General features: G+C 39.4%; 1 protein-coding gene across 2 annotated transcripts in view; it reads left to right on the forward strand.

Moving 5' to 3' along the window:
• Positions 1 to 395: 395 nt before the first annotated feature.
• The window catches only part of LOC119731276 (neuropeptide FF receptor 2-like), an 85727-nt gene continuing 59096 nt past the window's right edge, over positions 396 to 27026 (forward strand). For both annotated transcript variants that reach the window (XM_038204409.1, XM_038204408.1), the window contains exons 1-2: positions 396 to 749; positions 18036 to 18120. The gene's annotated coding sequence lies outside the window, so the exon portion shown is untranslated. The remainder of the gene's footprint in view (positions 750 to 18035; positions 18121 to 27026) is intronic.

The raw sequence follows: 27026 nt of genomic DNA on the forward strand, positions 1-27026 counted from the left end.
TCTGCACCTTGTTATGAATCTTAACAGCGAAGAAAATAACATAATTAATCGATTTGTAGATAAATTGTTGAGGGAAAACAGTGGGGGGGGGGGGGGGGACTGGGGAGGGGCAAGAAAAAACTTGGGGGTAAATGTCCTCCATGCCCCTCCTCCGTTTAGCGCCGCCACTGGTCGCGAGTTTAATTATTGCGCATGTAATAATAACCTTATGACTGCTGGTAATATTTGATGATAAAGACAATTATGTTGAATGATGGTGATTTCCAATGCTGTTATGGTCCAATTGAAACTAACAATGCGTATCGCTTTTTGAGAATCTGCCCCGGACGAAAAGCGCCAATCAGCACCGTCACATTTCCACGTGCTAAGCAACGGCCGACGTTCTACGTCATGCGTTCTGTATACAGCCACGCTGCGAGCAGACGTTCTGACACTGCACCAAGTGTGTTTTGGCGGGAAACGACGAATCTCGTATTTTGATGTGAAACAGCACACGCGTTGCACGTAGCGAGGTTGTGCAGACACATTCTGGCGACGCTGGGCAGTGGCGGAACGTAAACACAAGCCCATGAGCCGTACGTACGGAGGGGAACGACAAGCAGACAGCACACGACTTTGGTAATAACTGGACATTAGGCCTATTCTATCCGGAAAGTTTGGGTCAGTATTCTTCGGGACTTGACTGTGGCCCTGAGCATGCAGGCTAGGCCTACACTGCGTTCACTGCGTTGCACGTTTCAACACACAAGGTACGTGTACATGTCTTTGCGTATACTTTCGGCAGCCATTGTTCAAAAGAATGTTGTTGTTTCAATGTGTTTCAATGTAGACTGTCAGCCCAGCTGGCCCATTACTAACTCAAACTCATGATGCACACTTCGGTGGTATTTCGTTATGTATGTGGACGATACAATGTGAAGCACACGGGAGGTATAACTTTCAGCTTATCTTGGGAAACATTTTCGTGTCTCTATAACGAGGTTTGATTCCCATTCTGTATGACCAGCTTAGCCCTGTAGCCTAGCCCCGTAGCCCCGTAGCCCCGTATGTATGATGTTAAAGTTTGTGGAATTGTCATTTCCTAAACATTCACCCCAACTTCCATAAAACTTGGACACAAGGGTTATTGAGTAGCAAAGATAATGAGGGTTATATTTTCGGTCAAATGTCATCATAGGTCAAAGGTCAACTGAGGTTAATTATGATGTAATTCACATTTTTTGGGGGAAAGTTTACAACATTCATGTAGTTTGATGATACCCATGAGCGGTAGACACAATTCTTCATCGGATGATTGCTGAGGTCAAAGTTCATGTAGGGGTCATTAGAGGTCATTGTTCAAATATGCTTCAAGTGTTCTTTGTCTGGAGAATTTGATGGATTCTAATGTCGCTTGGATGGAGTGATCCTTGGGTGGGGGTTCATGCATTACAACTCGTCCGAAATCGGAGGTCAAATGTCATCTAGGGGTCATTTGATGTTGTTTAAAAATGTACACATTTGACTTTTTAACCACGGAAAAAGGCGACACATGCGATCCGCGGACCGCTTTTGGGGATTAGTATTTGGTCAAAAGTGCACGGAGATAGCATATTGCAATGAAGTGACAGTTCCCGAGCGGTTCGAGTATGCATAGCACAGCGTATTAGCAACAAATCGAGCCTCTCTTACAGTTGCATAAATATGTGAATGTCTGAATTTAATTTTGCCAACTCAAAATTTTGCCAAAATTGATTCACTCGAGCTATATTTTTGCAACAGTTCAGAATTAACACTTCAATGGCCATTGAGATTTTTCCAATAACACATATAGGTCTACCCTGAGTACCCTCGCCCCACATAACAGGGTTGAAATCTGAATGTCGGACGGAGTGGTTTGAAAAAGGTAGTGGGATGATAAAGATATCGGCGAATCACCTACACAATGTAATTATTATCGTTTTAACTAAAGATACCTATAAAAATAGTTAACAGTACTAACGTGTGAACTGCAGAGCATCACTTACATTTCTCTGGATAGATTTTGTAGTGTTCTTAGTCAGTTTAGAAAATTGGCAAATGGACTTTTGAAATGGCAAGTTTTTTTTCTCCAAGCACGGCGGATAGTATATGAGACAGATGCCTTTCAATAACACGAACATTAAACGTACAGCATAATTATATTCCCCTTTGTTAGGGAAAGTACGATATAATAATAGTTATCGGATCGAATCTTAATATCTCAGAAGTATTGATATGCACGAAATTCCAATCAATCACGGGCGCTCGACAATTTCTATTTCAATTAAATTCAAATTTACAATTCCTGCGTATCGACGGTGCAAGAATATTAATATACCGATACAAAAATGGAGGTATACGCAGTATAGTTAATTATTGATAATTTTTGTAATAAAGTCGGCAAATATTTATCAGGAAATGTCTATTACTTCGACGAGATATAAATTTAAGACGTCGGAGTTATGACTGATGATGTATCGCGTTAGGATTACTTTTGTATATTTTAGTCAAATGTTGTCAGACGGATACAATTAAATTGGTCCATGGCATGAATTTTGATTAAGAACATAATTATTTTGTTCAACTTTGTAATCTTAAATGTATGAAAACTATGTGACATCCGTTTTTAAAATTTTATTCAAAAGTACGTTTCTTTAAATCTTTAATATTTCTCTTGCATTTCTGGACAACAGAGGGCGTTCTTGCTGTGATGTCATGTCAGGAAGGCACTTCAGTTTAAAGGCTTTCTGTTCTAATTGTGAACCCACAAATTTGCTCATTGAAACATCCGTCAGAAAGTTTGCTCATTGGCTTACTGCCATGTACTGGCAAAACAACAACCCCCAAAGAAAAGAAAATTTGTGACAGCACAAAATCCCAAATTCTGGCTACTTTTATTGCTTACATAGCTGTGACATTTGAGGCTTCTGCCCGGAATGACATCACAGCTTTGCTCATGAATATGCAAATTTTTATCAGCATAAAAAGGCACCAAAACACCCTTTAAAATTAAAAAATAGGTTAAATGGAACACAAAGGTGTATTTTCAAGGTTTGAATAAAAAAATACATTGCGTGTCCTTTAAACCAACATTCAGACACCACTTACAAGCTCGAGAAGGCATAATGCGAAAAAAAATCAATGAAAAGCCTCGAAGTCGACCAAAAGAATGGTTCATGAAAACTTAGAAACAGAAGTTTTAGTTTGGACAAGATAATCGGTCAATCACTTTGAATTCATCTATACATAGTAATTGCCGTACAGTGTGTTTCATAGGAGTTCAATTCATTGTTTGTTATTAATAGTTGGGATTCCAACAGGATTCGAACCCACGGGCATAATAATTCCATACGGGCGCTTTGTACACCACCTTCCTTATCTTTCGAGGTTGAAATTTAATCTATAGTAACGGGAATTTGTATCAACACTAAAATAATATGAACCCTTTGTCATTAACGAAATGTTGCCATGCCGATGGAAGTAATCATGGCGCTCCCGTGTGATCGATCGGTCTACAACTCGATATACGCAGACAGTTGATGGGAGGAAATTATATTCCCATTCTATAGGACCTTTTGTCGGGGGAAAAATTCCCTAACAATCACATTAATTTTACATTATCGATTTGCAGCCAGCTAAAACACATGGCCTTAACACCTGTCATCTATTATTTGCGCAAAGGTAGCTGTAATAATATGATACAGAAATGGCTGTCGGTTGATCACGGTATTAGAGGTATAGTTTGTAATTTCAATCTGTTGTCCCCTTTTCCAGAGCAAATTGCTTTAAAATTGCTTTACGTTTGACTCTGGGGACATCCCATGCAACATTTCAGCAAAAAATCTACCCGATCCCCTATATTTGAGCGAGCAGTCCACGCTTGCCTTATAGGGGGTCTACCCGATGTTAATACCTATGTTCCCCAAAATGGGTTAGGGTTATAGGGTAAGATGGTTAGGGTTAGGGTTAGGGTTAGGGTTGGGGAACATAGGTATTGGGGAACATAGGTATGCACCCGTCTTAAAGAATCGTATACTGCATTTTATTTCTGCTGTTTTGGATGTATCTGCATATACATGAAATATGAAAACATCGTGCACATTTCAATCATGTCATATGGCAGACAGTGTTTTCTGATCATTGTTCCATACTACAAGGAAAGCCTCTAAGGACCGTCATTATGGGGTGCCTTATACACAATTCATACACAAGCGGTATTTCACATTTTAATGTATTCAGTGATGCCGAACTGTTAAATGAATGAATGAAAAGGCATTCAAAACTGCGCGTACGCATTTCCTCTGGGTCACTGTCACATGATTTTCTTTTCTTCCTTTTATTCACGCTAGTATTTTGGAGACCATTGTTGGATGAAGTGGGTTTTAAATTATTTTGATGTCGGTATATTTTATTCACTAAATTGAAACATTAATTTACAATTGCAATAAAATTATTTTTTGTATAAAAAAAGGGCTGAATATGTAGTCGATTTTTTTAGCATTGAATATACAGGAAATTGAATTCACATGCAATTAAGAAGAAATACAAAATATGAATCTTGTTTTTTTTATGTGGTGGCAATTAATGTTTAATTTTAACACCTTAAAGATACCAGTTCCCGGTCAGTTTAGGACGAGGATTTCAATAAACCATGCAGATGATGTTCTTATACAACTGCCACTTCTTCTCATTATATCACTTCGAATGCATAATCGTTTTTATATCACATTGAACCTTTGAGCTGCAGCTCAGACTAGTTGATTATACCGCAGTGTCGGTATCTTCAAACATAGGCTATTAAGAGTCATTAAAATAATGCACATAGTGCGCTAAATAATCTTTACACTTGTTTGAAATACACTATAATTTATACTTAAACAGTCGTTGTGTCAACAACCAAAAGCTGCCGTAATTCTCACGAGGTGAACTACACCTATAATTCAATTTAACACATCAAAGAACTGCGCTCTTCATAGCTCATCATTCACTTTGACGCGTAGGCGCAGAAACGGATATAGGCTAAAAGAAACCTAAATATCTTTTTTTTTCGGTTTTAGGCCATAATCATTAGTAAAACTAATGTATGTCAGTGATGGTACTAACTTTTGAATTGCAATGGTAGGCCTATTATGTACGGTATTAAAGCTGAATAAACGTCTTTCAGAGTGGTTTGGGTGGAACGGATGTCAGATAATTTGTACTTGGAAGCTTCTAAAATTGCGTACGATTGAGCGAGCCGAATTAAAAATATTGAGTGTTAATTTAGCTATATTTTTCTGCTGTAATACAGTTCAAAGTACGGACTCAATGGGCTCCGTGCGCGAACAACAGAGGGCGATTTTCTACCACTTTCGAGACTTTGTAGGAAGTTGGAAAAGTCTAAAGTCTAGTACGCGCGCACTCGATGCTCTTCCGATTAATAGCGTGGTTACAATTTTCAAAGTGTACGCTCATGTCAAATTAAAGGGGCACCATTTCAAAGGTCTGGTTGAAAGGAAACTAACCCAATGTCGCACTGTTCCTGAGAAAAGACGAATGAATCCCGGTTGTTTACTTCTGACGCGGCGAACATTTTGTGGCATACGCATACGTGTTTCAAGCCGTGTCCATTCAATGTTCGTTACACGTTGTGTGTGCAACACATAACACACACAGCACCAATACACATGTTGTTTCTTGCACGTCCGCAGAATGCGATGTACTGCGGCAGGAATCATGACTAACACCCACAGGCTCGATTTTTGAGGGTCAAAATTTTGACCCCCGAAATTCGTTATAGTCGCGCGCCATCGCATGAGTAACACAAAACGCCCGGTTTTTAAAGGATGCTTGTGTGGACGATCCTACTTTTAAATGCTCGTTCCAATGAACATAATTTCGTTTAAAAGACGTTTTGGCGCATTCCATGACGTGATGGCCCTTTAAAGAAGTGGGTGATAAGCGCGTGAGCGTGGTACCACGTAATCTCACTAATGTCTTCTACAATGGTCGCTGAAAATTCTACATGTAGATCTAAGGTTCCGGACCTAGAACAGTATAGACTGCCATAGGCCTCAGTACTAATTACGCGCACTTCCCAATACTATTAATAGTATTAAAAATACCCACAAATCTCAGAGGCGTTCAAGATACATATCAAGTTAAAGCTTATTTCATCATCTTTCATTTTCTGTTCAATTTTTGTTCTACTATCAATGACTTTTGGGAGAAAATTCCATTAAATGATGATCGCCCCTAAGAACAGTCCTGAAGCCCATCGCCTTTTTGAAAATGGACGCCTACACTCCATTGGAAAATAGATCTATTTTAGGGCCTAGATTCGTTCGAATTTCACTTGTTTACGAGCTTGCAGTCCTCTGCACGGCTTCCACCCGTCGTTTTTACAAATCCTCAAGTTCACGGCCCTCAAAATGCTCTAATACTGGAGAATTTGATGGCGTGCATATCGTTATTGAACCAGCGTAGGCAATTTTGGGCCTATTTTCTGCATGGTCTGAGCCCCTAAGCAACTGAACGTTCATTGCTTTTTTGAGTACAAAGAGAAGCAATATCGTGGTTGAACATAATACATTTGTTTGTCATAGTTGGCTCCTTTTGCCAAACAAATATTTGTACTTCATTCTAAGGCCCAACAATATACGTTGCGTACGCCACCTCACTTGCCACTGCACTTTTAACGATCAGAGAGATTGTTGACACCACATCTGAGTTGGAAGAGTTAAGAACTGTCCCTCGAGGCCTGAATGAGGCTATATGTTATCCCCAGTGAGTGCACTATCCTCTTGTCAATGCATGATTAAATTGTGAAATTCTAACATTACATGAAACAATCCGAAAACACCCGAAACCGGACGGAGCGGGAAATCTGGAATGCAGGGCACGGAAGTATAATAGAATTACACAGGATGGACACGAGGTGTGCAAGTGGCTTGAAACAACTTTGGCGATGTTATCTTTCCTCACTCGAAGCATGGATTGTATAGATAGGATATCCAAAAGAAACACGGCTAAATCGAATTAAGTTAAAGTTCTCTTGTAATTAGGTTGGTAATAAAAATAATATAGCGCCCCCTAGATGACGATATTGCCATGCTCCTCGGTCGATATCATTGGAGTATAGGAATGAGGCACTCGGTTATGAAAAACAGATGCGAATGGTATAGTATGAAACCCGTACCTTTTGGGCTTCAATATTTCAAGGTCAAGTTGAAAGTTATTTCCAATTCCAACAATCAATAGGGATAATGAAAAGAATTATAGGCACATCCAAAGAGGCTAAGCTTCTGGTATATGGATTGCCCATACAATTACAAATACTACAGTACAGACTAAATTGACAAAGGTCAAACAGTACACATTAAACAAACAAAATAAGTACACAAACAATTCCAGTGGTTGATCAAACTGCTAAAATAACATTAGTAAGGATAGATATAAAAGGGAAGAATAATTATAAGTCACTTTTGAAGAAGGTTAGACCTAAGATTACGTTGAAAACAGGCGCCGACTATTCCTGAAAATTAAAGCTAATTCATTTCAGTAAAGTGGCCTTTTGTTCATGCTATTTTCTTCTTGTAGCCCCCACCTTGCCTTTGTGCCTTGTGACGGGCGACTTGCATAAAAAAGTAATTTAGTTATTTGCACACACATGACGAGAACGTTCTGCGAATTCAAGTGCGTGGTTCGTATGAACTATTACGGGAAAGTTACCTATGTTTGGAAGATAGCATAGTTCGGTTGCAATGTAGATTTTGTTTGACATGTTGTAATTAACACCTTGTTTGAAAGACATCCAAAAAATATTACCACCACCGGAATTTACAGTAAGAGAACGTTCCACTTCAACTATCATGCTTGTGCATCAACTTAAAAACCAAACCGTTCACCTTTTTTCTGTTCTTTCTATTTGTAGCCCCCACCCTGAGTGGCCTTTGTGCCTTGTGACAGGCGACTTGCATTAAATAACTATTTAGTTATGAGAACACTAATGACGATATATTTCTTTCAAACAGAAAGTTCCAGAACGTTCTGCGAATTAACATACCAAGTGTGTGGTTCGTCTGTACTATTACCTTTACGGGAAAGTTACCTATGTTTCGAAGATAACATAGGTCGTTTGCAATTTAGATTTTGTTTGACATGTTGTAATTAACACCTTGTTCGAAAGACATTTTAAAATATTACCACCACCAGAATTTACCGTAAGAGAACGTTCCACTCCAATTATCATCCTTGTGCATGAACTGAAAAACAAACCATTCATTTTTCCCGTATTTTTTTTCTTCGTGTAGCCCCCACCTAGAGTGGCATTTGTGCCTTGTGATGACGGGCGACTTGCATTAAAACAAAATTTAGTAACACCAATGACGATATATCTCTTTCACACAGAACGTTCTAGATCTTTCTGCAAATTAACATACCAAGTGCGTGGTTCGTGTGTACTATTACCTTTCCGGGAAAGTTACCTGCGTTTGAGAGATAACATAGTTCGGTTGCAATGTAGATTTGTTTGACAGGTTGTCATTAACACCTTGCTCGAATCTTTTAAATATTACCATGTTAATTGTTGGCAGCATAGCTTTTTTCCCCCAGACGTTTCGTTTTCAATATTGCGACCGTTTCACATGACACACATGGCAACAAATTAAGAGCCTTGTGATAGTGCATAAAGGAGGTGGCAGGAAAATGATTTTTCTTTATGGAGTGGAGTTATTAAATCGATACAATTCACGCGCGCGTGTATGGTCACAATTGAGTGGAGTTAATAATTTGATAACATTCACACGTATACTGTTGACAAGTTAAGTCAAAAGGACTGTCTTGTCTTCTGACGTGTCTTTTAATTAACGAAAGGGCCGTAATCGGACGCAGACCTCACCACGGGCTTGAACCCGAAATATGCTGTGCTTAAAGGGAAGCCTGACTACGTTTCTCATCATACCGAAGCCGGACCATTGACATTCATGGAAACGTTATCTTTCAATTTTGTAGTTGTCACTGCCGATTTCCAGGTATAGTATCATTGGAAAGTTGTTCTATTAATTTTTAAGCATGGCACCCCTTTTTAAAAAATTTACTCCTCAATTTTATTCTGACTGAAGTGTTATTTTGAGTTACCAATATAACAGTTCGTAACTCAGATACCATTCTGTCGCAGAAATCACTGCATGTCGTTAATTATCTAAAACACTATGTCGGCGAGTCATGGCCGAACGGTTAAGAGCACCAGACTGGTGCTTCTGATAAGCAGAGTGTGGGTTTTAGTCCGGTCTTGACACTTGTGTCCTTAAGGAAGACACTTAACCATTATTGTTTCGTCCTTCGGTTGGGACATTTTAAAAGCCGTAGTTCCCGTGCGTTTTGTAATGCACGTAAAAGAACCCATGCAGTAACACTTATCGCTAAGAGAAGGGGTTTGCCCCGGTGTTTCTGGCAGTGGCTGCAGTATGCGCCGCAGCACCTTGTTAACCCTTGTAAAGGTGCTACATAATGGGTCTCATATTTTTCATGATCTTCATTTTACCTGTCTTTAAAAAATATACAATTTTAAGCGGCTTGAGTATACCTAATTGTTGGTATAGATACGTGCGCTATATAAGACTTCGGTATAATATAAAACCCATCTTGTGTCATTTCGTGCTGTTGCGTTGCTAGTGTCATGTGTTGATACGATCGGATAATATCATCCAGCGGTTGGATGCCAGTGAGAAAAAAATGAAGATTTAGAAGCAAATAATCACCGGCGTCTAATAGTCGTGTCATGCCGGCTGAGGTGTTTATAACACCGCTGAGGACGGCGATAAACATCGGCCCCCACCACTTCGTCTCCCCGCTCTCTCTGGTATTCTCGTCCAGCGCATGCGGTTAGTGGTATACAATCTTTGGGGGTACGAGTCAATTTAGGTTATCTGCTACGCGTTGGTGTCTGGCCATCACTTGAACTCTCCCACGCAACTAAAATCTGGATCTTGTTAAAATTTCTCGGGGAGGATTGCAATAAAAAAGCGTGTCATTCCTCGATATTGAAATAAATTTTTAAAATTCAGAATAATCACATCTGTTTTCCCCCTACTTGGTCACGGTCGGGATATTATCTCCACTTAATATTTGTTGCACAGAAAATGTCGTTTGCGGGTGGGCGTGATTTATCATAGCTTTATAAGTAGGCCTATTTATAAATAAATCCCGTCGAACGAAAAAAGCTGTTGGACTCTCTCCTTACATTCAGTCACATTTCACAGATCATAAAATACAACTAAATATAGATTAACACTCGGTGTATACTTAAACAAGTGTATTTAAGTAATAACTTGAATTAGGTGAAAATGGAGGCATGTCCCGGTTAGCGGTTGCTTGAGCTGGGGATGCCATATACAAGACAAACAGACAGACGAACAGCAACAGACAAGACATTCGGACGAACTAAACATTGAATCAAGAAAAAAAACCCCAAAAAACTTAACATTATTACCGGCCTAAATAGGTAACTATATCATAAGGATTAAACAAACTCAGAACAAACTAGTACAGATAAGTAATTTACAAAGAGCAGTTGTACAGGTACATTTTAATTTTAGTTTTATATATATTAAGTGTAGTTGAGTTTCTGATATCATTGGGAAGATTGTTTCAGTTGATTGCGCCAGTATAGAATTGCGTGTTGAAAAAGTTGTGTCCTATGTTAAGGAAGATGAATGTTAGTAGAAGTTCTTGTGTTGTAGTTATAGATGTTGTAATTAAATTGAAAGAGTGTTTGAAAGGCATTACACAGGCTTAAAAAAATACGTCATTACATGTAGCGCCATTATGTTAACAACCGTAGTGATTTCCGGGGGAAAACAATTTATAGCCAATTAAGGAAAATAAAACAAGTTTCAAATTAAGTAAACTGAAAACATGGTGGGAAAAAGTGTACATCGTCTCATTGTGTACCCACCGTCAGTTGCTAAGGCAACAGGGCAACCGGAGTTGGATTCTTTCGGTGTCACTTGGTGAGACTTGCCTTCACGCGCGGAAATTAATTATTGCATATTTTGATTTATGTCGAAATGAAGTGAGCAAATAACGCCATAATGCATCATACACTCAACGGGTACAGTGCGAGTCAATATTGAATCTGCTTGCCAAATTAAATCAAAACAGTTTTCAAATATTGAATCGTGAAGAATTATGGCAACTCCTGTCGCGGTAGCGTGTTTACAGTGTCTAACCATTTGTTTGGGGAAAAAACTTCCGATAGTAGCGTCCACATATAGCTTCCACATAATGTCTAACATTAGCGGAGAAAATATTGTTGGCGAAAAACGTTTTTTTTCACGTCTGACACTACAGAGATCTTTTTGCATTGCCAACGAATTTTGATTCAAATTGTCGACATACGAAGACCAGCGCTTATAAAATCCATGTCACGCATTGCCATGTCCAACGCTTGTTTCTGACTCAACACATGTCGATCCACAAGCGTTTGTAGCAACATTTTGGAATGAATCTTGTGACTGTAGGCCTAATGACGATTATATCGCTCCAACGGCTCGATTTGGAGAAAAATTTACCCCGAAATTCATTCGCGCGATAATTACAAGTAAACTGTACGTTTTCAATGAAAAGTTGTTTGAACGTTTATATGTACTATTTAACCATATCTCAACTGTTTTAGAGCCCCAAAATGCGCATTTTGGACTTAAGTGTCCTTTTAATATGTCAATAAGTGACACCAATTTTACTAGAAACTACTTTTAACCAGTGTTTTTTTTGTCATTTAAGGAATTAGTTGAAATCCCTCTTCAGCTTCAATCCTGTTGCCGCATAAAGGAACATATTCAACTATTATATACATGTCTTTCACGATTACAAAAATAAACTCCACTCCGCCGGTATATGAGTATGTCCTCCTGTAGGCCGTTAAAAAAAAATCAGCTAGTCCAATGATCTATGTGTATATTTTCATTATCTCGCAAAGTTGTAGTTGACAATGTCTGTGCAACGAGTGCTGCCTACTCAGCATGTAATGACATTATAAAGCATGTTCGCAAGCAACATTTAATTACGGTCGAACCATTGCACCGTGTTTAGGAGAGATTTCTTCACATTTTGGTACCAGCGTACACGGTTTTCTGTCAATTTAATCTACAAATATGAAACACTCCTACATTCTAATTTTCAGGTGCGAGCGACTTGGACGTTGATCAAGGTCTAAACAAACGTTGACATTTCGAATTCGCGATACTTGAAACGTTGAGACTAGCCCTGGGTGTTTGCTTGCAGAACATGAATGTAAGAAAAACACACACTGACGCCAAGAAACCGTAACTGTAAAAATAAATTAAAACTGCTTCCCGCTATCGATGGGGTCCGAATTCCATCGTGTATAGGGCCTTTGGGTGCGTTTCTGCGTGGCTTCGAGTGGTTCAGGCAGCCAGGCGTCACTGTGAGCGTGGAATGAGTATATGCGTTTGGCCAGCAAGAAAAACATCAAGTTTTTTTTTTGCCAAACAAATATGATGAGCTACAGACATAAGTATACATGGACAAGAAAATCCATGTGTGTAGTAGAAAGGTAGAAGTGATATGAATCATTAAATTATCTAGCGGGTGCCGCGCTTCCGCTAGCTGGGTGGAGTCGTATAGCCCTCAATTGACGTATTTTTGACTGGGGCTCATACAGTCAGGTTTAGAAATGCATATTCATATCGTACAAGTTCGCATTATCGACGGGTTAAGGGTTATAAACTAATGTAGTACTTTGACCTCAATTTGCATGTTGACCCCAAGTGGGCGTGGTAAACCTTGGTGAAGTAATTTTGCCACATCTTTCATCGTCAACGTTATGTTTTGCGCAATAATAGCGATACGTTTTGGAGTGTTTTCAAAGAGATAATGTAATATTTCACTATATTCAAAGTGTCAAAGAAACACATTTGCCAAAAAAGCAAAACAAAACAAAAACATCATTTTTTTCGCTTGCCAACCGTGACTTCAGAGGACAGTGAAATCGGAGCATAGGGCCTGCATACACCGGATACCTCTCAATTAATCCTTGCATTTGCCACTTCCGTACACTCCTTAGGCCTTCCAAAATAAAAAAGAAAAAAAACACCCCAAAAAACAAAACGTGACACAAAAACAGGCAGACAGACAGCCAGCGTAGGATATATTGATATAGAATATAATGCATCAAAACAAATAATGACTCATCGGGCTATTTTCGTTTTTGAAAATTAATTGGTAACTGCTGATAAAACGAAAACAAAATTGTACAAACAATGCAAAGAAAAACAAATACACATAAAACATTATTAATTATTTACACCACTGGAAGTGAACAGTAAAGTGCCGACAGAAGTAACTGAATTGACAATATAATTTTGTTGCAGATCAATAAATAGTGTACAGGTTTTTGTGTGCAACAGATGGATTAATTAAGGGAATGTTCAGAAATAAATGGATTTGGAGGATTAGTATGTTATATTAAATATTGTTACACTGACTTGTTTCACGTTTTGGTTTCGTAGATGCTGGAAAAACCAAGAAAACCAATCATATTCTTGTAATCTGGTTCCCTGGCGCCACTTAAAATGAACCGGAGCAATTTATAGACTTTGGGGAATTGTAAGATCATGAGAATCAGTCTAGCAGGCTTGTAGTCTTCACAGGTGTGTAATCAATTGCAAAGAAAACGTAGACGAACTTTATATGAAAAAGTAGGAGCGAAATATGAAAAAAAAAGTTTTCTTCAACGCTGGTCGGCCGACCAGCGTTGGAAAATTATACTTTTTCTTCAAAATGTCAGCACACCAGGAGCCGCAACTTTTAAGGATGCTTTAGGCTGTCATTCCCAAACAATCCAGTGAGATATTTCGTGATAATTTGATCATTTCGTTTTTTGATGTTTGCAAATGTTGTATCTTCCCTTTAAGGAAATACACCCTCGAACACAGCCACACAGGGTACTCAGAAATGGAAACACGCCAAACTGAGTTTAAACAGCAATGGCTAAGGGGAGTGGCACGCCCCCCTGTTTGAGGGGCATCCCACCCCTTTAACCCCGCTCGGGACCTGTGCACCTACGCTCAGAATTTGGAAAAGGCCTAAATAGCTTCGGATTATACATTCAAAAGTATGACCATAACCCATTGTGTGTTCTCCAGAAAAAGGCTTTAACCTGAATTCAGGCTTTTTCATGTTTGGAAAAACAAACTCGGGCATGCCATCCCTTCACAGGACGGCGGTTCAGCACGCACAGTTGAATTGTGCATGCAATGTTGCATGGCAATCGCCATGCTACATGTGGCTCGATACACGAATGTATGAATTGGGCTCGATACACGAATGTATGAATTTTGTTAATTCAAAGTAGACATACAGTGTATAATGTACACATGTGTGATATGGCAATGTGTTTATGGAGTATTGTAATCTTTAGAGCATTTCGCCGTCTTTCCGTGACAAGTTGTTTAGGCCCTGGAGAAAAAACCCACTGGCGTTCCTAAACTAAATCCACCTTTTCCAATGGTAGCCTTTTTAATTCCAGTCAGACCTGAACAACTTTGTTCAATCGCGTAAGAAGACAATTTGCACTCACTTTGAAGAAGTAATTAATCACATTATGAGTCTATTTGACCTCATGTTGTGAACGTTTTCCCACATTACCATGAATAATATACAAACAGATCAAGTTTGCCAATTTCATTTGGGGTGCAGATGTTGGTAACAATATAACACAACACTCAAGTTTAATCAATCGCTGGCAAAGTAGGCCTGCAATGTTTTAAAGGAAATTAAGTAGTTAAAGAATAACCAAATCGCTATACAGATCTAGAAAATATTTGAAGTGCAGAAAGATGAATACATGAATAAATTCACAGAAACCGTTCCTTTGTAATCATAACAGTCATCTGCAGCGAAAGGAATGACGCCAATATTGTATATGTTTGCACGATCGAGGCGAAATGGTGAACATTTTTGGAATGCTCTTAAATCTCAATAACATTTGGTAATTTATAAATCTACCCATTGCGTCATTGACATGAGTTTGAAGTGTGCTGGTAGCTGTCGAATGTGCTATATGATGGCAGAAGTTAGCCTCGCAAACTCTAGCCTTGTGACTTACAACAAAAGTTCAAAACAGGCATTGCAACATTATATGTTGTTGGTTTCAGCTGAGTGTATTTTTGTTTCGATAAATAGTTGATCTCCACAACCCCCCCCCTTGCGTAAAAACAAAGAGTTCCATATTTTTTTTTCTGATGATGTCAGTCCGTTTCCCGCCATTTGATTTCGCGATGTGTGTGAATAGTTTTCGTTTTGCTGAAAGAACGCACACCTTTTGTGTGATCCGTGGACAGAACTTTAAAACGGTGGTTGTGTTTAAAATTCCATAACTTGAAAAGTACTTAAGTGATTTGAATGATTCTTATACTATAAAAAAGCTTATGAATTGAGCTTTCTTATCCTAGATTTTGAAAGTGCTACATGCAGAACTTCACTAAAACAATAGTCCCGACATTTGGGTTTCGTTTTTTTGACTCACCCTGTATGACGGCAGAAGTTAGCCTCGCAAACTCTAGCCTTGTGACTTACAACAAAAAAGTTCAAAACAGGCATTGAAACATTATATGTTGTTGGTTTCAGCTGATTGAGTTTTTGTTTTGATAAATAGTTGATCATATTTTTAAGAAACGTTTTTTTCCCCAATGACTAAAAACAAAGAGTTCTATATTTTTTGTCTGATGATGTCAGTCCGTTTCCCGCCATTTGATTTCTTGATTTCGCAAACGCCACAAGCAAGCGCATGCGTGTTGCTGTCGGCAAGTGCAATTAAAATGGCCGCTTCTGGAAGTGTGCATTTTGTGAACTGTATAGAAAGTCATAGAAAGGGCCACGTGGTCACTCTGGGTCCAATCTGCTATTGCTTTTCTATAAAATTATGGAGTAAGCTATATTGAAGTTAATGAAATCCCAAGGCATACCAATTCGCCTTCGTAGAAGTCGGACAAATGACACTATTTTGTTGATTTAAACTAAATGACGATGCTAGAAAGCCCCCTCCCCCTATCGACCATTCCCTGCAAATTATAGGTAACATCAACAGTGCGAGATCAAGACACGGAAATGTATACATGTTCCTGTGGGAGCCTGAGGTTTCTACAGCCTTTCAAACCTAGACTGAAATAAAAACAAATAGGCTTCTCCTGTCACATACTGGATCCTACTTTTTTGTTCTAATTGTAGTGTCAAATTTCATGCTTTTTGGAAAAAAAATTGCAAAATATTTGCCTTCCATTCACAAGGCGCTTTGAAACACAACCAAAGTAGGTCAGTATACTTTGATACCTGATATTGAAACTGGAACATGAACTGTTGAATTGTGAAACTGTGCTATCTCGCATTTATGTCACAGTACCTCAAACACAACAAAGATATTCTCAAATTGTAAGATCCACGGCTTTTTCAGATTTGAGGAGGGCGGGTCACGAATGGACTTTTAGGCAGACAAAGGTTTTATGTTCACAATTGGTTTTCTTAACTTTTTCCTGATGGTGCGCCGTTGGTATATTTTTTAAGCCCTGGCAGGAGCTTCTTCATGTCACTTGGTCGGTCGGTCGGTTGTTTTTCTTAACTTTTCCTGATAGTGCGGCGTTGGTATCTTTTTTGTATCGTTTTTGTCAACGAAGGTAAATGAAGGGCACACTTTGTTAGCCTACTTGTGGTGCTGTTTTCCATTTAAATTTGGAAATCAATATGTACGTTCCAGGGAAGTTGGAGTTTTGCTGTCGCTGACAGCAGGAGCTAATTAGGCTGGTTTGAGGTTCCTCAATCATTATTTTATAGGCTTTAAAAAGAGGGCTGGGAACCAGACTGGAAGTGAGAACTCTTTCTTCACTGACTGGGAAGTTTACCGCATTGGCACTGACGTCTGTCGTATCATGATAATATATAGGGTGAGTAAAAATAAACCGAAACCCGAATAGCAGGACCAATTTTTGAATGAAGTTTTGCCTGTAGCACTCCCAAAATTTAGGATATGAAAGCCCATTTATTAAGCTTTCTTTTCGTACAAAAGTCATTCAAATCACTAATGTAATTGTGAACACAAACACCATTATAAATTTCTGTCCACGGATCACAAAAACAACGAAGTGTTCTTGCAGCAAAACGAAAACAATTCACATGCATCCCTGTGAGAATGATTCTTGTACTAAAAGAAAGCTCATTGATTGGGCTTTCATATCCTAGATTGTGAAAGTGCTACTTGCAAAACTTCATTCAAAAATTGGTCCTGCCGTTTGGGTTTCGGTTTTTTTTGTACTCGCCCTGTATGCTCAGAAGGGCTCTCACTTGTTTTCCACCAACTTATAGGCCTAATCTATCACTGTTCAAAAGAAATGTGAATAGATATCTTCTCTCTCTGTAACCTTATTGCTCTTTACTTTCCTTTGTAGCCCGCACCTTGAGTGGCCCTCTATTGGCCTTGTGATGGGCGATTACCATTAAAAAAATGTAAAAAAGTGAGGTTTGCCTTTTCCGAAGCAATGCTTGAAGCACTGTATAGGCTTTATTAACGAGTCGGCCATATGGAATTGAAAGCGAGGTAAAATCTTCATTTTTGGAACTTACGAATAGAAATGAAAGCGCTGACATTCAATTAATTACAAATTTATACCAGTCTGCTCTGATGAATAATTTGAACTGTGTGATTAAATATACCCTAATGTTTTAAGCCAGATTTAAAAAAAAAACAATGGAAAGTGAGGCTTGGAACGAACATAATAGTCTGGCACCGTCCCATTCAACTGTTTCAAATGTATGAAATACATTCAGGGAACATGATCCAAAATGGCTTCCTCTTGAATAAGGTCTATAGGCCTACTCTGTGCTAGCTGAGTGCTTGTGGGGATCAGAAACTTCACAAGAAAACACTTCCCACTCAGTAAACTTGCGAAGACAAGCATCCGGAAACTATTGAGCAAACAGCTGCTTATAACGTTACATCGGTGAAGGACATTGACTAATATTGAAATGTATGCTTGTCGCAGGTTCAATTTTGATACGCGATTGATGCCTCGAGCCCACTGCAATTACCACACCAAAATATTGGCTAACGGCAAAGTTGAATGAACGGTAAGTTTAATGTATTCCTTTCTTTTCTGTTTTACCAGTTTTTTTTTTTAGTTTTTACTAAGGACGTCCAAAGTGATTGGACGATTAATCAAAGTGACACCCTGACAACTGTTTTCCTGCAGGGCGAATTAATACAATGTCAATGTTTCATCGGAAACGTTAGATTCGTTTTGGTTGGTGTCGTGGCAAAAACAATGTACTCGAAAGGATCGTTCGCAAAGACCCGATGCTTCTGTTATTGCCGAGAAATTCTGAGGGAAATATTGACAAATGACCACTTGAGGTGATTGATGGGGAATTGATAGTCCCTCAGAGCAGAACAGGAGATGAGGGATGGGATTTCAGATGACAAAGTGGTCAAGATACCCCTTAAAAATACACACAGGTGTTTAATCAAGATCAAAATAATGATATCAAAATTAATAAAAGACATGTTTTATTCAAACTTGATGAAATAGGAAGAAAAGCGACGAAAATAATACTATCAATAACATTTTCAGAAAATAAAATGAGGTTAATTTGATATTTTTTTTAGCGTTGGGGAGGACAATGTGGCACAAATGATGCGTCAAATGACGTTACTGCCGTTCTCTGGTTTCGAAATTGAATTCTTCTTAGTTTGAATAATGACTGTGTTAAAGAAACATTTACAATTCCATGTATTCTCAAGTCACAGACAAAAAAATAAGATAATAGGAAAAACGTGGCAGCTTGCCACATCCCGAGGCTCACCGACGGGCTAAAAATGGTCACCGAGAACATTTTCTGGCGCAGAATGTTCACCGTGTGCGGTAATTTGGCGGGAAAGGTCTGTTTGCGCGCGTAATTTGTTCAACAAACACGTGGCTCGACTCTCGAATGGAAGAACGTCACTTAAGGCACATGCATGAGCAGAAACATAGCGACTGGTGTTTGGACGGGGAATATCGGATTCTGTAACTCACATGAGCGAACCAGGTCGCATGGGGACAGAAGTCAACAACCTGTATTTTCACTGCCGTTTGCCAATGTTACGTCTTCAATAAACTGGGCCCCGATGCATAAATTGTCGAGGCGGGACACGCAAACAGGGGACAAATTCAAATTATCTTTGTGGGGGAAAACGCTCATTTTCCCCCCAAGTATGACACTGATTTACACACAACGTTTGCAATATATACTTATAACTAGTTCTTAAGAGAATGTTATTTTATTCGTTGAAATTGTTTTGTGTTGTTGACTTCGAGATTATTATTTTTTTGAGAGAGAAAAGATTCCTGTTATCCTTGATACGGAAGCTCTGAAGTCTAAAAGACACAGTAAAAAAACACACAAAAAGATGAAGCAATTAGGAGTATCCGTGTCTTGGGCAAGTTTGATCAAGGACCGTAGTTTACCATAGTTCGACTGACTCTGATCGAACGCACGCTAGTTGACGACGGTTGGACTAGTCTAGTCGACTATTCAGGACCAGCCTACCGCGGCTGGTAGCGCAACGATTTATAGCTGGTTATCAAGAGCAATTTCCATGGCATGAGTGCAGAGGGGGCCAACTGTCAACAAAAACGGCGGCAAAACGAAACTGAGTGTATAAATTTCATTTTCATTGCATTTTCCATGTAAGTTCACGATTCTGTCACTTTTGTCACCATTGTACAATAATAATGGCGATCATGTAAGGTGTTCTAAACAACACAATCACTGATATGTGTGTAAATGAACGGAAACATCAAGTGTTGAAAATTGTGAATCCGACATTTTCTCACGGTGGTTGACATGACAATAGTTCGACTAGAGTCGTTCGCACTTCAACATCAGTGCGCATGCGCTATAGGTACGTCGCAAACCAACCACTAGTTAACATCTGGTCCTTGATTGAACTTGCTAATTAATGATGTTAACAGACTCAGACTGCTAAGATGGCTGCCATGCATTCGGTCATGTGACATTTGCAAAATGTCAGGTGACGGTTTTCGCACGCCTGAACAAATAGTGACCGGGTCTATAGTTAAAGAGACCTTGGATGGAGAGAGTGGCATATTTGCGGGCAAATTGCCGCGTGCTGTGAAACTCCAGACTTTGATTGCGTTTGGGAAAGCAGATTTATCCTACCCTATGTTTGTTCCCGTGACATCGCGCTGCCCTGCACGAGCGGTTCATTGTTTACCAGTGTGGGCGGGGAACCAGTTTGGAGTGTTCGGTTGCTCTTTAAGTATCGTCCTCATGACTTCCTTAAACAGTCGACCCGTGACCGCGCTTGCCACTGTCAAATAAACACAATAGAGAAAAAAGGTTTGATCCAACTAATTTGTCCTATTGATTTTCTACTAACTTACTCCCGCAGGAGCTATACCAAATTGTGTTCACCAGTTTGGCTTGTACGTCACGATCCCGCGAAGATTTCAGTCAATACCTGGGTCACATTTTGCAAGAAAAACAAAAAAGTCTCAAAAGTGTTTGTCTATATGTAAAAACACTTAAATATTTTAATACTAGAAAGCACTCAGAAATGTTTTGGGCAAAAAGGCTTTTAATTGCTGAATCCAGAAGTAATTAGAGCAAGTGTGATCATCTGACAAAAAGAAACGACTTTCGGTTGCTCATTCCAGCAATTTACAATGATTGTGTAAATGGGCCACTTCACCACTTCGGGGGACACACGTCGTTTTGTTCGCCTATATTCCTAGCTGACAAGGCCAGCGTAAAACGTTCGATTTGTTCCGTTTTTCCCCCGTTGCGGTCGATGCAACCTTTCAACTGCCATTTTGACGATTCCTCCCACTGGAATTTCCCGCGCAATTTTGTTTCCTGGTTGTTGATGCGACGGCTGTTTTGTGTTCCCTTCTGAAAATGTGAATCGGAAATCTCCAAGCATCCGGTCGAGGCCTGCCACAAATAGGCGTGACTTAGACCGCGTCCGAATCTCTCGTCTACGGCTAATGGCTAGGTATTCAACCAGTACAACTACTTGGGTACAAGCATAATATATACCATGTAGTCATAGCCCTAGAGAAAAACGGATTCGGTAACGGCCTTACACTACAAGTATTCGTGTAGTTGTTCAATAGCGCCCTCTAGTGGCTACGGTTAACCTAAAAAAACCCAACTTAACAGTACTCTGGTTAAAAGATGTGCACAGAACAGTCGTCGACAGACATTGCTAAATCCGAAACTAATTTTCTGAATTGAGTGTTGAATAAAATTATTCCTGTTAAGTTTCAATTAGCCGTTGAATTAAACTGTGTATTGAAGGATAAATGGTCATTAATAATGCAGGGCCTAGGCCAGCTGTGTCCACATCAGTTGGACATGTATAACAAGTGCAAATTTTTTCTCGAATGGCTAAGCGGAAAGTTTGTTAAGCCAATTGAGCATAACACTAACGGGATACCAGCTACAGATAATACCTCATGTGGAAATGTGGACTAGTGAGCTATAAATTTGGCTTTATACCATCTTGTAATAGGCAAGACGATTGCACCAAACTGTACAATAAGGTTGCGTTTGGTGTAAATGAAACCAATCCCCAGTAATTTGATATCTCGATTGAAATTCGCGTCGATGGTCGTTGAGATCTGTTAGCGCTCTCTGAGGGGTAAACCCACACCAGATATAACTTTTCACGGAGAGCCTATCAGGTAGGCAGTATCTGATGACCGTAATAAAAAACAGACTCTTTCGTTACCCGTAGATGGGGAGATAAATTTTTTAAAAAGAGCTGAAATCAATCGTGAAGTTTGAACTATCAAGCTTACTCCCTCTTGTTGTCCTGAAATACATCATGTTATTAATTATTTGAATTTATAAATGCTATTTATTTATTGCGACTGAAACAAAATGGCTGTAGTAGAATCTTTTCGTTTTTTTTAAGCCGAGCTAAGGCCATTGTCCAACCAGTTATGTAATAGTTTTCCTCATTATTCTGTACTTTGATAATGCATATACACTCTAAAATACATGTCAGATGTGACTAGAAACCAGTTGAATTTGACTAGCCATTCAGGGTCAGCTGGGTGCAACTGAAAATCAGTCAATCTGACTAGATTTTTCCAGTCAGTATTGAAAAATACTACTGCAAGTAACTGAAATTGGAGTCAAATCCGACTACTTTTCTAGCCGTAGTATGAAAACTTTGCATGTTTAACTAGATTCCTAGTCATTTTTTCAGGAAAACCAGTCAATATTTTGACTAAGTTGTTTTAGAGTGTAGTGCTACTGATCGTGGGCCTATACCTATATCATTGTAAATGTATTGTCATCATTAAAATAAGCTTTCTATATTTTTTTTCAAAATAAATAAATAATATAATTCATGAGGAAGAGAGCAGGCCACCGCATGCCTGTGTACGCGAACCTTCCGTCGCTGTGCAAATTCAAAGACATTTATGTCTGCCAGTTTCCGCCAAAAAGTAAATACGAAATAAAAATTGATCAGTTGAAAATGAATATACCGGTCCATTTTTTTAAATTCCCCATTGCTCTTTTTCTCACCAGCGAGCGCCAATTATTCGTTTTACTGGCAATTCGAGCATCGCCCTACTTCATAAATGTGACCGTAATCAATAATAATTTGGGACCACTGACCTAAAAAAAAAAAAAAAAAAGAGTGAAAACGATTCATGATGGTTGAAGAAAGCATGATCCAGGGAGAGTTGAACTAAAGACTGTGAATTTGTACGACGCGGGCGTGGTAATAGGCCTTTATCATGCTGCCACCATTTCAGTCTTGTTCCCTGTATCCAATAACAGCACCGAATGATATTTTTTGTGCAAAAAGGAACCAGACTATTTTTCCTAATAGCTTCGCTTTGGTTACGTTGATTTGAATGGGAAAAAAATCACGTTGGCCGAACATGATAATGGTCTATAGATTATTGACGGAATTGGAGATATGTGAAGCGATGATGAGGAAATCACTTGTAAACATACAGGGTGAGTCAAAAAGAAAGTGACTGAATAAGAAAAAAAGTTTTTTAAAAGCATACATGGCTCGCTCTATTTTATAAAAGTAAACAAAGGGATAAAGTTATTGTTCTTGACTAGTAACTGTGCAAATTTCACTTAATTTGCAAACTCCCTTCCCAAGTTATGACTTTTTAAAATAAAACAGATCACGCAATTCAGCACTGATCATTTACCGTTCTACGAACTGATGAATACCCATTAAATACAATGAAACATACACGTTTTCCCACCTCCACAAATGAACGAAAACTTGCAAAGGAAAACAGACAAAAATCGCCATCAATATTTCAGAAACATGAATGGGCTTGTTCCCCATATTCAAAACACAAAATCTGACAGTAAAAATAACGTTGCAGTCCTGACTCAAAATGATTAAAATGCCATCGTATTCGAATGCGTGTGCATAATCTGTAATTCTCACTTAGCCCAAAAGCTTCCAATGGCATTCCATGGACAACTATGAAAACAGGTTTACTAAACCATGCATAACTTCTGATAGCGTGAATCATTTGCAGTAATTCTCTTTTCAGATGAGTGAAAGAACATGCTCTTTTAAGACATTCATTCGTGTGTTAATTTTGATTGCTTTTTCAGAAAAAAAGAAATCATTAATCCGGGCCACTTACTTTTGAGTCACCCTGTAGGGCCAATTCACTCGTGTTAATCTTCACGTCTCAACCATTGCTCTCGAAGAAATAGATCGAAACTCAGTATCGCAAAGACACGATAATGCATACTTTGTACAGCATTTTTTAATTATGGTGTTCTTTTGTGCAATTAATACACAGCATCTGATTATACATGGATTTAAATGGAAAGTAATGCTGTTTTACGTGTTTCCTATTTTGCGGCATCTTTGCTGGTTTTTGTGAAATATTGTTTAGAATACTGGCGTGGCATGGCGCCCTCTTTTGACATTTATATTTTGACAGTGTTTATCACCGATGAGCTAGTTTGGAGTCAAGGTCCTCTGCAAATTATCGTATCAAAAGAGGGCGTGTCGGTGATGACAAAGAAGGGGGACAGAATGGCCTTATATATACGTGACCTTATTTTCAAAGGAAAACGGACTAGAATGAATTAAATCAGTCACTTCTATTGGTCATGGTTGATTTTAAACCAAAAGAAAGACAAACAACCAAATATGGACCACCTACAGCAGAAGTGTAGCCCGCCAAACAATTTTCTCTTCCTCAATATCAAACAACATACCATTTAAGAGAGTCGCAAACCTACACTGAAAAAAAGTTGGGTACATTGCTTTATTTTTTTTGCCCATACCAACCACCTACATTGGGCAAATTCTTCCCCAAAATTGATCATTTTACTCGAATCAACCTACAGTTGAGATAAAATTAATAATATGTTGACCAATAGTGTTTAACATCGTCCATTTTACTAAACTTTTTTACAGTGTTGGTTGACATTAATTTTCGGTATAAGTACTTGAATGTTTGAAACAATGCATGATCGTTCATTTCCCCGCCAAAGTGCCCCGTTTAACTCCTCAGTGTTTCATTTTATACCATTTTGGCCTACATCACAACCAAAATAGAAACCCTTACTAGGCCAACTCGGCGATACGTGGTTAAAAAGTAGCCTTTAAAAACCGTCTCAAGTGATCTGCTGTCACTTTTGGTAACAACTTAAGGATACTCGTTTAGCGTCTTCGCTTTGGCTTGATGGGTTACAGTAAAAGTACGTGAGCTTCATTACTTGATTTATGAGGATGTCTTGAGGCAAAGGCCTGGGCTAGCCACACGGAACCAGACTGTGTCCAGACTTTGAACGATAAGGGCATTACCAAGCCAATGTTTCATCCAGTCTGTGTACGTCACGAAGATGGTGTGGGAGGCATCACCCAAAAACCCGTGCGTTTCATTTGGGGGTGGTATACGGTTGACACTGTCGTCGTACACTCGCCATTCGAATTTGGTGTGGTGTCATCAAAATATAAAGGTTAATCAAAGGAATTTGACACATACAAATTGCCAAATGCAAGTCCAAGGTGTTGAATGACAAACAAGAAATAGAAACGAAAGTTACAAAGACAGAGAATCCGATGACATTTGAACTGTGAAAGTTATACGAATTGAGCAAATGGTAGGTTAGGTAAAGTTTAAGCTTTACACCACGTGCGAACGAAGGTCCTAATTGGTTAATGCACTTGTCTTCTACCTCTCCAGGTGCCGATGCCGCGTATCGGACATGAAATTTACGACCCGCTGCTAACGCTCAACGCATGTGTGATTTACCACCGGAGCATTTGGTGCTAAAACCCAAGGAATTTTCAATCTTCCTGATTGGTACTGATTGATAAAATTGACTGACGACCGTGTGGATTATCAGAGATTCTTTTGCAGTGCCAAATTTAATTATCCAAGTTTGGCCTTACTTACTTAGTGTTAGGTCAGCCCCATGGGACCGATATTTAGAATAATATATCAGCTAAAAAGACCTTGTGAAGATCAAATAAGGTGGTAAAATGATTTTTTTTGCTAGGACGTCGTAAGAGGTCGTTGTTTTGGTAATGTTCATTCAGCCTTCCGAAAAAAAACATTCTGAAGAGGACATCTGTCACACGTTTACAGCTGCGGAATAGCAGTTCAACAAATCATCACGTCTCTCCATTATTCCTTTAGTTAGTTGTCAGTGACAAACGTTGACATTGTCTATTGCTCCTACATATTGTTGACCGATTTCAACCAAGAGTTTCAGGACCCAGCCCCAACATGTAACATGACCAAACTGGGGTCAAAGGTCACCATGGGGTTAACATGAATTTGTTGGCCCGCTGCTTCCGAGATATTTCCGAAGGTGTTTGTTGAAATAAATAAGGACTCGAAAATAAGGGTTTTGCCTCCAATCCACAATTAAGTAAGCTTTTTAATCTAGCTCAAAGATAAAACAAATTCTGTATCATTCCGAAAACTCAACATTCAGCTTACTCAATGCAAATTTCCTGCCGTATACGCAAACTTTGCTGAAAAGTGGCCCAAACCTTTCAATTAAAAGTTCTTGGTCACTCATTACTCTAACCAGATTCATTTGCTACTGCAAAGCGAAAACACTGCCGTACTTCCGATGACGCGCCGTGCGCATTTTATCGCGAGGACTTCGGTCCGCAGAAATTTCAACGAGAAGAAAATCGATCGAACCGGGAAAAAAAGACGAACGGACGATCAAGTCAACTGACAAGCGAGATTTCCCTCCTCTAACTGATCGCTGTTTACCCAAACAATAAGGAAAACCGGAACAAGAGGCTTTGCGTTCTACGGTGACGTGTGCTAAGCTCCGCAAAGTACAGGCCTGGCAAACGTTGCCGCGTTAATCCCGGCAAAACCACATTAGACCGGCCTCCCTTGTCACAATTTGCCTCCACGCCGCGTTTAAGCCCGTCCGCAAGCCGGGACAACAAGTCGAAATTAATTCGATTCGCGGACAGCTGCAACCCTCCCTGAATCCAAGGCGGGAATTATTTACCATATTTTCTAAACCTTTTAACCATCCCCTGTACTGCGTCTCCGTTTCTTTCTCTGAAGTGTGGCGCGTGGGTCCGTCTCGCTCGTTTATCATAGTGGGCCCACGAGGCGTCAAGCTGCGTTTACCTGATGTCAAAAGCCACCGCAAATTCGTGGAAGTTATCACCTATACACGATCCCGAGCTCTACGCGCATGCGTGTTTGCATGGAGAGTAATTTCAGCACAGGCCATCCTGAGAATGGAACACTTGGTTTTTGTAGCGTTGAACAAGGGGATGGTTTGTTGAGCCAGAGTAAAGCAAAGAGAGTCGGTCAACAGACACGGTGTTTGTTTCTGGCAAATTGCGTTACTTGGAACGCGGTGCTGTGGTCTCCCGCGGAAATTGCTCTGCACCTGGCCCAATCACGTTCTGTGGGCCTCCATTGTCCGTCGCTAATTTAACACCATCATAAAGTCTCGTAGCACGTTAAAAACACAGA

This window comes from Patiria miniata, unplaced genomic scaffold, assembly GCF_015706575.1.
Source record: "Patiria miniata isolate m_02_andy unplaced genomic scaffold, ASM1570657v1 HiC_scaffold_23, whole genome shotgun sequence".
In the NCBI taxonomy this organism is placed as follows: domain Eukaryota; kingdom Metazoa; phylum Echinodermata; class Asteroidea; order Valvatida; family Asterinidae; genus Patiria; species Patiria miniata.